Source organism: Enhydra lutris, unplaced genomic scaffold (genome assembly GCF_002288905.1).
Source record: "Enhydra lutris kenyoni isolate GAN:26980312 unplaced genomic scaffold, ASM228890v2 scaffoldscaffold25, whole genome shotgun sequence".
In the NCBI taxonomy this organism is placed as follows: Eukaryota; Metazoa; Chordata; class Mammalia; order Carnivora; family Mustelidae; genus Enhydra; species Enhydra lutris.
The window spans coordinates 22,310,236-22,323,686 of NW_019154109.1; positions in this window are offsets into that span (position 1 = coordinate 22,310,236).

Here is a 13,451-nt window from a genome sequence, read left to right on the forward strand (position 1 = left end):
AGCTCCATTCCTATGTCCTTTCAGGCACTCCCTGCATCACCAAGCTAGAAACTTACATGTTCCAGATTCCATTATCAGAAGGGTTCTAGTTTATACTTCACTGGTAAGAGATGCCCTCATTAGAATTAGAACATTATTTTCCCTCCCCAGTTAGAGGCAGATGTGTGGGTGTTGGCGGATATGAGATCTGCACCAACCTCAGGGCTTCTCTCATAAATCTGTTGCCTCAGTGTGAATGCAGTTGTACCATTGGTGGCATTATCTTTAGTCTTTATGGGTGACAGTATCAGTTTCCTGTTTTTGGAAGTCTAGTAGTGAACTTGGGAACTAGTGGTGGTCTTCTCTGTCCCTAGCACCTCTAGTCCTTCCAATATATTTGAATGTACCCCAATCCTTTCTTGCCTGGGGGTTTGTATTTTCTTGACTGACTCCTCACCATTATACTCTTGGTAGAAAACCATTCTAATGTGTCCTTGAATTTGTGTTTTTATGAATGATATACTGTGGTTCTGTGTATGCATTTTTGTTTTCTTTTTTTTTTTTTTACATCAATGGAATTGTGTTAGGAATTTCATTTTGTTTCTTGCTTGTTGTATATTTCTTGAAATTTATCTTTGTTTTTACGTTTATTACCACACAGTATGCCGTAACTTGCATTTCTTGCATATGACTTATTCATTATTCCTAGTGATCAAGAACTAGCTTGCTTCCAGCTACTTGCAACTACAAACAATGTCATGGGAGACATTATTGTACATGCACACTTATGGACCCATGGGAGAACTTCTTGGGAATTTATACCTAGGAGTGAATTCACTGGGCCAGAAAAATAAACATTTAATTTTGCTAAACACTAGCAGATTCTTTCTAGAATGGTGGTTCCAGTTTACACTCTCACCAGCTGTTTATGCTTTCTGATAACTATAAAAGTTACCACTCTGTATCTCTTTGTTTTAACCCAACTTCTCTGATTATTGGCAAGTTTGAGTGTTCCTTAAATGCATTTTTAGACGTCTGTGCTATTTCTTTTGTGAATTGACTCTTTATAGCTTTCCATATGGGAATTGATTTCTCCTGAACCACCTACTAAATAATCTGTATTCTCTTATTGACTTGTGTTGCCATCTTTATATGTTAGGTAAACACGCACCCACCTGCATATTCACACCCCCCCCACATGCTAATTTCTGAGTTCTCTATGCTGTCCCATTGATCTATTTGTTCCTGATGCAGAAGTTTCTGTTTTGACTAATGAGTTTATGTCTTAATATATCAATATATTTCTTACTTTATTATTTTTTAGTATTATATCATATTTATATATTATATTTGTTAATTTATGTATTGATTCATATTTTTGCTCATAAGAGAAAATGTACTTCCAATTTTTTAATTTTTAATTTTTATTATTTGTTTATTTATTTATTTAATTATATTACATTAATCACCATATAGTACATCATTAAAAAAAATTCCGTTCTTTTCTCATAATTTTGAATCAGATTTTCTATCTTACAGAAAGTAACCTTTGTCTATAGTATTAATAGGAGAATTCTTTTCCTTTTAATGTCAAACTAACAGCTGGATAACTGTTAAGAGTGTTAATACAATTCGCTAATGAGTGATTATGTGTGTGTGCACGTGCATGTGTGTGTGCCTGTGTGTGTATTTATCTATAAAAGATGTGCTAAGAAATGAGCACAGCAGCAGTATCACTGAGACTTAGAGCCACAGGGTTGGTCTAGTCCTTTACAAATGAAGGCTCAGAAAAGTTCAGTCCTTTGCCAAAGTTCCCACAGCTCATCATTGGCAGAATCCAACCTGGACCCCAGGGTCCTGACTCCCAGCCAAGGCCGTTTTTTTGGCACACCGTCTGGCTTCTCCTTCAGGGAGTACTTGACAACTTGTTGGAGGGTAGGAGGAGGCTGAGGGAGCATGGGTTGTAGGGGGAGAGTAGTGTATGGAGGCCTGCTGGGGAGGCTGGCGGACTCGAAATAGAAACACGGCCTCCTTCGCAGATTTCAGCTGCAGCACTTCATTTCTGGCTTCACATTTTTCCTTTATGTGTCTGTTTCATGGCAGCTGGGTCCCCTACAGCTCTGACGGCTAATGGCGCAGCCCAGAGTTATGCAGTAAGTAATAGCAGACCAAGAGAGAATGTCCAGGGGAGAGCAGACAAGCCCTAGGGTACCCCTGACTCCTGTCAGCTGAGGGGCCACTGGGGACTGTAACAGGCACTGGTCAGGTCATTGGGAAGAAGGGCTGTCCTTTCTAGAGGAATGTAACTTCCACAGAAAGTTCCAGAAGATAAGGAGATCCTGAAGGAACAACCATATCATGGAAATGGCTGTCCTGCAAGTGTCAGACACAGGGGACTGAAGATAGGAGGGGAGGCAAGGAGAGAGCCACATGTTCTTAAGAGGCCTGTAGATCGGCACCTGGAGGAGTGGCAGGGAGCCATGTTGGGAGGTGACCTGTGGGACCCTCTCTGGGCTGTCTGAGAGAATGAGGGTTGACGGTGGTGAGATTAGCAGTGATGTCACCACTGCCATCATCCCCACCGTTTATTGGGAATTGGTGTATTCCAGGAACTGTGATCAATGCTTCATGTGTGTGATCTCACTGAATGCTTATGTGGTCTGGTGGGGTTTGAGGGAATTACTCAAAGTTACCACATAGAGACAGCAGTGGGATGTAAACCCATCTCTGATTGACTTGACAGCCCACGCTTCCAGCCACTTTCACAAAAGAATTAATGGTTTTTCCTTTTTTTTTTTTTACTCTAGTCCCAAACAACAAGCACTATTGGCCCATCCTTCTCATGACACCATGTTGGCCCATGATGAGGCGATGTCTCCCTCCCCAGGATCCTGTACCAATCACTTCTTGTTTTACCTACTTGGGGACTCAGTTTTGTAAAAGAAACTGAGAGACAAACACGTTTTCTCTTTGTGTGTGGTTCTATGGTTCTCAGAATATAGGATTCTGAAGGTCTACTCATCTCTGAACCACACCCTCTCTCCCTCCACACCAAACATAAACCACAGTGCTTGACACAAAGATGCTCCATACTATTGGTTTATTTTTTGAAATGAAAATAGAAAGACCACACCAGGGAGAGGAGAGCAAGAGATCTAAAAGTCCCAAGGCCCAAGTTTGACTTCTAAATCAGTCACTTTTTATTTTTGAAAACTCGGGTCTCCATTTCTCAAGGTATATGTCAGGCATAATCCTAAAACCTACCTCACATGACTGAGGGAAACAAACAAGGAGCTTGTTGTGGGGATCCTTTTACAACCTAAGGATGGCACAACGTTTGGGTATTTCTACTGCTTATGTTAACATGAGGTCCATTGGATATTTCTACTGTTTAAGTTAAAATGAGATCCGTCCAACCACAGCTTCATCATCAGTCTGGCTGACCTTCTCTCTCACCTGTCCGTCCCCTCCCCATGCTCTACAAGCGTCTTCTGGATGCTGTGACAGCATACTACCCTCTCCAGTAAGACCAGTCACATAAGTGAGACTCAGGAATCACGCCTGCATTTCCACTGTCTCTCAGAGCATCTCCTATTTAGTAGGTGATCAGTAAATATTGAGTAAATGAACAAAAGCAGCGAATGAGTGCTTGAACCTAACGAAAGCTTCTTGCCTCTCCGCATGGTGCAGTGAGGCTAACGTGGCAAAGAGGGGAAACTTTTATACTGAGTATGAAAGGAAAAGGGCTTTTTCTAGCCTGGATGCTCATTCATCAACTTAAAAACCAGAAACTGGAATAAGTCACCTCTCAAGTTCTATTCTGGCTCCAGAATTTTATGATTTCATGAAGTGTGTTGAGTAGCAAAACAACTTAAAATGTAAAAAGTGCAACCCAAACTATAAAATACCCCCTTTTTTGATTTTACCCAAAGCTGGAACTCTTTCTCCTTAGTTATTCATGTTTTATGTATTTTTAAAAGATAAAACAGGGACAAAACCAAATAGTGGCATCTGCTCTCCACATTTCCCTTCCTCTGACGTCCTCAGGATATTTTCTCCTCTGTTATTTTTTTTTTTTCAGATCACATACATCTGAGAATTAAAGGATAAATGTTTCACTTACTGTTAAACAGCTTTCTGGGCTGCCGGTGAATAAAGAGAGGTGGGCGGAGGGCGGGAACGGGGCCCTCAGCCTGCAGGCTTCCAGGCCCAGGTGGGGAAGCAGGGACCCTCAGACGGAGAGCCCTGAGCTGCCTCCAGGCTGAAGACTTGAGTTTGCAGCAACTGCCATGGGCCCTGCCTTGCCATTTGGTTTTTGCTGAGGATGGAAGGCTCTTTATTGAAACAATTTGAGAGGAGACGCGGGACAACAAAGCACTGGGACAGGCAGGGCCATTTGCCCAAAAGAAACTAGGCAGGGAGCATAAGAAAGCCTGACAGAATTGTGACAGAAACTCTGATGAAGCGTCTATCCACGGCCACGCTTTGGCCACGCTCTGGGCGTTGCTGAGGGAGCGCTATTCCAGGCCCTTGAGCTCTGCCAGGCCATTATCTGTGGTTTTCTGTGATAAAGACAATGTATCATTTCTTCTACCCCTGCCTGCAAGGGGCTGTTACAGAGCATCTACCAGGCTAAGCAGGAAAGCTGACAGTATGCTCGAAGGTTCCTTCGGCTGGGCAGCATGGGGAGGTGCGCCTCTTGGTGTATTTCTGTCCTGCTGTCTCCCCAGTCAGCCTCACGCTTTCCGCTTTTAAAAATCCTTGCATTTGCTCTTCCCTCCTGGGATGCTCTTCAGATATTTCCCTCTATTAAAATCCTACGCATCTGTTGCTATGGAGCTCAAATAGCACGCCTTCTGGAAGCTTTGCCGGAGTGTCTGGGCTGGAAACACTCCCTGTTCTGAACTTGCCCAGCACTGATCATAGCCACTGTCCCCCGGCCTCACCTGTCTCCAGCCTGGGGCCATGGGCATTTACTTGCTAGCATTTCTGTTCTCCTTGTATTCTCAATCTAGAGGCAGAGACCTCTTGGTCTGTCAGAGACCATATCCTCTCTCTGTCCATCACTGGCTCAGTTCCGTCCTCCATCATCTCTCAGTTGGATAATTGTAATGATCACCTCCCGGCTGGCTGCCCCGACTGCCTGTCTCCCTGCTCAATGAATCCATGCTCCACGTGGCCCCAAATGTTCTAAGATGCAGCCTCTCCCTTCTTAAAGCATGCGAGTGAATTCCTGTTGAATTTTGATAAAATCACTGCATACAAATCTCCCCACAGTTTGGCCCTTTCCAGCGTGTCTGGTCCCAGCTCTACCCATTCCCACAAGGACCCTGTCATCTAATGGTGGTGAACCACTTGCTTTTTCTGGAACATCCCATGATTGTTCCTATCTCTTTGATGCCAATCCCACTGCTTGCAATGTCTTTCCCAGACTTGATTTCCAGGAGAACTCCTACATCGTATTTGAAAATTCAGTTAAATATTACTTTCTGGCGGGGGCAGGGTTGGGGAAGCCTTCCTTCTCTCGTTAATGATTTGCTGGATAGAGTCTCCTTTTAGAATACGTATTGTGTAATGGTGATCACACAAGATGAGACACATAAAGACCTGAATGAAGTACCTGATACTAAGGTTGCCTATACATTTAGTATTATCATCTGCTATTATTATTCTTAGGAAGTGTACCAGCAGGTCACACCTGGGAAGGGAGAAAAGTCACCACCAGAATGAAGAAAGCCTAATTTGGAGTGTGGGTGAGTCTAGAAAAAGACTTTCAGTTTGATTATTAAGTACACATATCAATATCTAGCAATAGAGAGAGTAACTCCTTCATAAAGTAAAAGTGGTCACCTTCATTTTGCTATTTTATTTTCAATTTGCAAAAGGAAGCAGTGAGTCCCAATGGCTGTACTTAAGAGAATTATAGACTTAAAGAGAAACTCATCTGGGGAGTCCTGTCTTTGCTCAACCAGTTTTGTCTGTCTGGAGCATCTCCATCTTCTTGGATATCTCGCATCACCCCATCCTCAAGGCTCACCTCTTTTATAAACTGTCCCCCAGTTATTGCAGTCCATTGGGCTGTTTTTCAGACTCTTGTTGTTTTCTAAGTATGGGGGAGAAGAATAGAGGGTCTAGGAGAGAGGGAGAGAAGTCATTTTCCAAAGAGGAAACTTGCGATATTTGCCAGGCTGACAGGCTCTTCCGGGGTAAACCAAACTCATCCACCATCCTTGCTGGGGGAAACAGTTCTGGACTTTTCCCTAGATAGGGGCACTCCTGGAGGGTTCTGGTTGACTGAGCCATGAGTGGGTATGATCTTGGCAATGACAAAGACCATTCAGAATCTCCCTCTCCCATGATTATGGGGATGGGCGGGACCAGTAAGTTGGTCACACAACAAGAAAAGGGGCTGAAAGAGTCACACCGATTTTATGTCATTAAGGAGCAGAGTCCAAGCTCCTGTGCTGAGTCGCATATGGTGATCCTGACTTGAGAGCCGCTGAGCATTATGATTGACCTTCCGGTCTACCTTTGGTGAGGTCTGCTTCCTCATTTCCGGGTCGACTCCTGCCTTCTCTTATTAATAACTTTATAATAACTCCTGTCCCCTGTTTTTAAAGGTAAGGGAGCCATGACATGATTCAGATGTCAAATTCCTATAGAGCAGAAATGTCGGCCCTGTGACACTTTGGCAGAACTGGGCATGTAGGATGTTCTAGTGAGGGCTGGTTGAATAATCGATTGAGTTAATTGGATTGAGTTTAACAAGATCTAAAACTCTTGACATCTGGAGCTGCTTCTTCTTCCAGTGTCTCCCACAGAGAATCTAGCCTAGACGTGGGCATATAATAAGTGCTGTACATTTATAGGATGCCTGTGGCCTGAAAGACTGGCTCGAAAGATCTGGATTCATTTGTTAGCAGGTGCTGCTACAGATTGGCCAAAAGAACATAAGGAATTTTATGAGCCATCTGGTCTTAATTTGTGTCTCTAAATAATGTTGAAAATGACAATTCCATGCCAACCTTGACAGGTGATGTTAGAATCAAGCTTTTAAAGGCTCCCTCCCTGAGCAGTGCTGGTTTAGCATTGTATGAAGAAGCTTCATGTCGATTCACTTATTTGAACTTCACACAAATCCTGAGAAGTAGTTATTGTAACTACCTTCATCTTAGAGAAGAGGAAACTGAAACATCAAGAAGTTGTGAGACACTGGCCAAGGTCTCACTCACATAGTACATGGCAAAGCAGAGATGTGGATCTTGCCTTAGTCCTGGGGCCTCTCAATGGACACAGATTCTGGCTATTCACCAGTCCCCCAGTGTTCTTTTAGCTTCCAGGAGATGTGAAACGTTGGAAGGAATGAGATGTGGTTCTTGTCACTAGGGAAGAAAGATAGAGTCTGAGCACCCATTCTTCCGTTGACCCAAATACCCCCAGGGCTGAGGAAACATGTGTACATCAGTTTGGTACGTCATCATGTTGGTAGCCTTAATCAATATTCATCAGGGACTTGAAGGCTGGATATGGAGCCTTCCTTTATGACTTGAGTCTCTGAACATTATTGCTGATCAATTAGGAATTAGAACCGTTAGAAACAGAGTAGTTGGAATCCCCTTCCAAACCTCTCAGGGTCTTCAATAAATAGCAAGTGGAAAAACCACCAGCTAAACAACTCAACTGCTAAATCCAGCTAGGATTGAGACTCTGAAAGAGATCTGGGGGTGGTGTTGTCTTGGAACATTATAACACGTTTTTTAGGATTACAAGGTAATTCAAAGCAGATCATAGATGAGCCATAACAAGACACGCTCCAATGTGCGAGAGACAGAAACCATGAGGGAGAGGCAAGTATTAGCATCACGGGTTCTTGAAACCAGGTTCCTTGTTAAAGGGCTTGGGGAGTAGGAAGCAGAGGGAGCAGCATAAAATAGCTTCACTTTTCTCCACCGTGTCTGTGTTACTGAAAAGCTAGCAGACAGTGGGATGCTGTGGGGGCACTGCAGGAGAGGCAATGGGATTCATGGGATCTAGGAATGAACTGACCAGTCTGCGTCAGACTTGGCTTTACTCTCGTTAAGGCAGCAGCCCCTTCACAGAGACAGGGGGTGGCTGATTGTTTCTCCTTTTGTCTAAAGTTGGGTGAACTTTGACTCAGCAGTGGTTGACAGGCATGAGCAATGCCCTCATGAAGACGTCTGACTTAGCTAAAATTAGTGCAATGTAATCATGACTTCATGTTGCCCAATATAATCCATCTTGTGAAGAGAGGGGATGATGTTTTTCAAATGGTTTTTAGCAGCATCATCAAAAAGAACTCGTAATCAACTCTCAATCATCCCTCCTGAGGGAGAGGAGCAGAGTGTGGTTGATACAGATGACACACAACCCTGGAATCTTTCACATTTGGTTTTGATTAATGCTTGCATTTCATTGGCATGCAGGTGTTCCTAATGTTCTCAGAATTGAGATCATTTCAGTTTCAACAATGAAGCCAAAAAGAAGACTAGAAGTATCTCTACAGACCTGGAAAGGTAGCGCATGGATGGACTGGAGACAGAGGGATAAAATCCTTTCCAGCAATGACAAAAACAATGCTTTACTTGTTATGACCACAGAAAACACCACCCCATAAACAGAGTGACTTGCCCTTCTTCTGTTGCAGGGATGGCTAAATGTTCTATTTTAAACAAACCTGTTTGAGATTTCAGGGGATAAAATATAAAAAGGTAAGAAATTGTCTTCGTGGTGATGTTGAGAAAACTTAAAAGTCTGGCAACTTTGGTTTTGAATGCATCTCAGGCACTTTTTAGCTACATGGATCTTGGAGATAATTACTGGGAAGGTCTTTGAGCCAGTTTGCACAAAAGCAAAGAGGGTATAATGCTGTTTACCTTGAGTTATTGCACACAATCAATAAGGTTTTGTGGTAGGTACCCCGTAAATGGCATTATGCTATTATTAAGTACTTGATGCACGTAAGTGATGTCCAAAATGAAGGTGGCCATGTGTATTAGATATAAGAGGTTTATGGGCAGTATTTGTACCTTCCTCTCAATTTTGCTGTGAACTTGAAGCTGCTCTAAAAAAATTAAGATCTTAGGGAAAAAAAGGAGTACTTGAACTAGATGGTAGCTACACTTTTGATTCATTTTGTTAAGAAGATGTTGGTAGTAAGATAGGATGCAAACTCAGCCATGCATAATTGAACATAAACTTTCATCATTATCCCAGATAAACAGATAAATTCTCACTAAGGAGGTCTAGAGAGAACAGCATACATTACAGATACTTTTGAGTTAAGTGGACATTTGTACCTGAAATCTTTATTCACCAAAGTGCAAGACACCAAGTGGGAGTTCAATATGCTTACTTATACTCTAACTCATTGTCTGAAGTTGAGTGGGTGGTGGATTCACATGTGGTGAGCAAGCATTCATATGGTGCAGAGAGTTTTGGGTAGGGAATTCAGCGGGTGAGCTCATTGGATACTTGACAATCTTTGGCTTTGAAGTGTAATGAATCTTTATATTTTCCCCAGCTTTATTGAGATATAATTGACAATTAACACATAAATGTAAGCTGTACAACATATTGATCTGATACACTTACATGTGTATGTGTGTGTATATGTAATATGATTCCCATCACAGCATTAGCTAACACCTTTATCATGTCACATTATTACCATTACCATTTCTTTTTTGTGGTGAGAACATTTAAGGTCTACTCTGTTAGCAACTTTCAAATATATAAAACAGTAGTGTTAACTAGAATCACAATACTGTTCTTTGGGTCCCCAGATCTTATTCAACTTCTAACTAGCAGTTTGTAATCTCTGACCAATGTCTCTCCATTCACGTTCCCCATGCACTTGCCCTCGTAACCTCCATTCTACTTTCTGTTTCTTCAAGTTTGCCTTTCTTAGATTCCACATACAAGAGATACCGTACAATGTTTGTCTATCTCCGTCTGCTTATCTCACTTAGCATGATGCCCTCTAGGTCCATCCATGTTGTCACAAATAACAGGATTTCCTTCTTTCTCATGGATGAATACTATTCTACTGTATACACATACCACATCTTCTTTACCCATTTTTAATGAAACTTTAAATACTGAACTGGATGCATATTTTCTGTTGCCTATTGGCTGCTTGGTGAGGTCTTTCGGAAAGAAGTAAAGATAGCAGCTTAATATTTGGAACCCAGGGAAACCCTAGCATCCCAGGAATTCAAACAGTATGCTTTTTTTTTTTTTTTTAAGATTTTACTTATTTATTTGAGAGAGAGAGAGAAAGAGAGCATGAGTGGTTGGAGGGGGAGCAGAGGGAGAGGGAAAAGCAGGCTCCCCACTGGGCAGGGATTCCCAACTCGGGGCTCAATCTCAGGACCTCAAGATCATGACTCAAGCTGATGTGGATGATTAACTGACTGAGCAACCTGGGCGCCCCTCAATCAGCATGCTTTTAGGAGCTGACACACATTAATTCTATACCATCTTCCAAATTAGGCTAGAATAAACCCTCCTTAGTTTCTTATCTGAGGCCTAGATTCAAAGTCAGACTTATCCCATCCCACACCATAACAAATGGTGTGTGTGTATATATATATACATACATATATATATACTTTTCCTGCTCTGGTAGTTTTCTAATCAAATCAGCAGTCTTATTATTTACACTCCACTTTCCTCAGTCTCTTCACTATCACACTAACTAGGAGACAGGAGACAGGAATGAAGATGAGCTTTGGGATAAAGATATAAATGGCCTTGCTCTGGCCCTCCAGGGGCTCATGGCCTTTGGTAGGGTCAGCATGCTGTAACTGTAGAAGTTTGGATACAATACAGAAACAGAAGCACAAAGAAAGGAAGTTACTTTCTGGTAAGCTAAGGTCAAGAATCATGGGAGTGAGCAAAGCCTTCAGGGCAGTAGTACCACCTGAGTTGAATTTATTCATTCAACATTCAATAGCTGTTTATTGAGCAATAATTATTATGTATCAAGTCTGTCCCAGGTCCTGGAGATACAGCAGCAAATAAACAAGCAAATGATAAATAATAATAACATCCGTGAACAAACAAACAATAAATAAATAACAAGAAGTAAATATTTACTATGTCTTATAGTGTTAAGGGCACATAAAGCAGAAAAGGGAGAGAGGGAGTCCAGGTGTGGGATGGGTAGAATATTAGAGGGTAAATTTTGATCATTATGAAGATGCTATGTTTTGAGGAAACCATTTTGATGGTGACACCAAATGTCCTGATTAAAATGCAAAATCTTTGTTTTCTTTACTCAGAAATATGTGTAACAGATTCCTACTCCAAATCTAACTCCAATCTATTTTTGGTCAACTTTCGTATTCGACCTATTTCACTTTTGTATTCTTTGAATTTCTTATGATTATATATAGTTACCATATCCAGAGAAACAAATATATACACATTTTTTTTTTCCAAAAAATATTATAAACTCTGAGACTGGGTTGGCTTTTTAGGGACATTAGTTGTTATTCCCTAAACCATTATTATAAAGGAAGTTAATTATATGAAATATGATATTTCATATTAGAGTAGTACTTACAAAATAGTACTCAATTGAGAATTTCCCTGGGGCTGTCTGGTCTAAGAATAATATTTTGGCTTGGATATCCTCCCACCATCTAATGTGTTACTCAATTAAGTCAGGACAGCTGTAAGAAAGAGGTGTGCACCAAATGGAAAAGTAAATACCATATCAAGGAAAACAAATGTATTTAGTAATTGAAAGGACTGACTATGATCAGTATAAGTTTGAGAAAATTGGAGGAAACCCATGAGTTTTCAAGAATTAATAGATACTAGATGGTAGCTACACTTTACATAGAGAAGTAAAATCACTGTGTGATATACTTGAAACTAATGTAACATTGCACATCATAATCAAATTAAAAAGAAGAATCAACAGATACTTTGTAAGAAGTTCTGAGTTGTGCATTTGAAAACATATGACATTTAGTTTCCCAGAACACCCAGCTCCTTCCTCATAAAAATCCATTAGTCCCTAGAACAATTGCATTGAAATGGATCTGACCCTCTTTCCTAGAGCAGCATATGGGGCAGTACTCATGCAAGGAGTTGACTTGCTGGAGTCTTTATGGTTCTAAGACCAGGGGAGACCAATATATTCTTCTTCCTGCTGCATCTCCCAACTTTCTGGGAGTTGCAGAAAGCTGGGGGTCTTAGTTGCTTGTCTAGATACTTGCTTGTCTTCCAAGCACTATTTAAAAAGCATGTCTCTGTATGAGAATTCCTTGGGGATTTATCAAAAGGGCAGATTCTGGGAGCTCATCTCATACCTTTAATTGGAATCTTTGTGTTGATGCTTTCTTTTAATAACGACAAATACTGATGCCTATGCTGTGAGATACGATAGGAGTGATTCAATGATAACTTCGTCCATTTACACAGTACGTGAATGTTTCTTAGCAAGACAGGAAAACTGTCCCTAAATAGAAGACTTTCACTCAGGAATTCCAAGAGATTGTTGTCTGCGAGCTGAATAAGATCTGCAGATTCTCAGCAAAGACGTCCGTCACTATTCCAATTGCCCTATCTCTAGAAGTCCTTCTCCGGCACCTCGGGGGAGGGCTGTGATGCCCAAAGACATGTTGTGTGCTGGAAGAGGTTTGGCTTTCGTCAGTTGTTCTCTCCCCAGTCACCTCTGAGGGTGTCAGATGGCTTATCTCCTCCTGGAGTGGCGGCCCCAATGGCAGGTTGCAGGTCACCCCTGCTTATCACCACTTTACATGGCTTCTCCAAGCAAATGGTGAGCCCTACTTGACTCTGGGGCGAGAGTCCTATTGATGATTAACTTCAGACAAACATCTGGTTGTCATTACCAGTGGCAGCAGACCAGAGTGGGGCGCTGTCCGGGCTGGTGTGGTCACCTCACAACCATCAGGATGAGCTATAAAGAAAATTTAACATATCCTGTAATTACAGTCTGCCCAGCGTAGAGGGACTGAGGAATCTGCAGATCTGATTTCAGGCCCAGAGGAAATGTTTATTGTATCTGTTCCACACATTTATTTACTCAGAGGTCGGGAGGCCCCAATGAAATGCGAGTTCCTCCAGCCCGGCTGCTCCTGCAGGGGCTGGGCTCCTTCTTGTTTAGGTCAGGAAGCTCCAGCGTGGCTCCAGGCCTATGGTCTCTTAATGCTTTTACAGGCTTTGGGATTTGGGCAGATGGAAATGGATGGGGGCATCTTGTCTGGAAAAAACAATCCTCACCCACCACAGTGCAGCGTGCCCTCCTTGGGTGCTCCCCTCCCCCTTCTGGTGGTGCCTCCAGAGGCTTCCTCAACCTCTCGCTCCTTCTGGCTCTCCAGCTGTGGGATTGAGTCCGTGAATTAACACCTACTGCTCTTCACAGTCTCGTGCTAGGCATTTTCATCACATTTTCTCTCCTCCTCACAACTCCCTGTGAG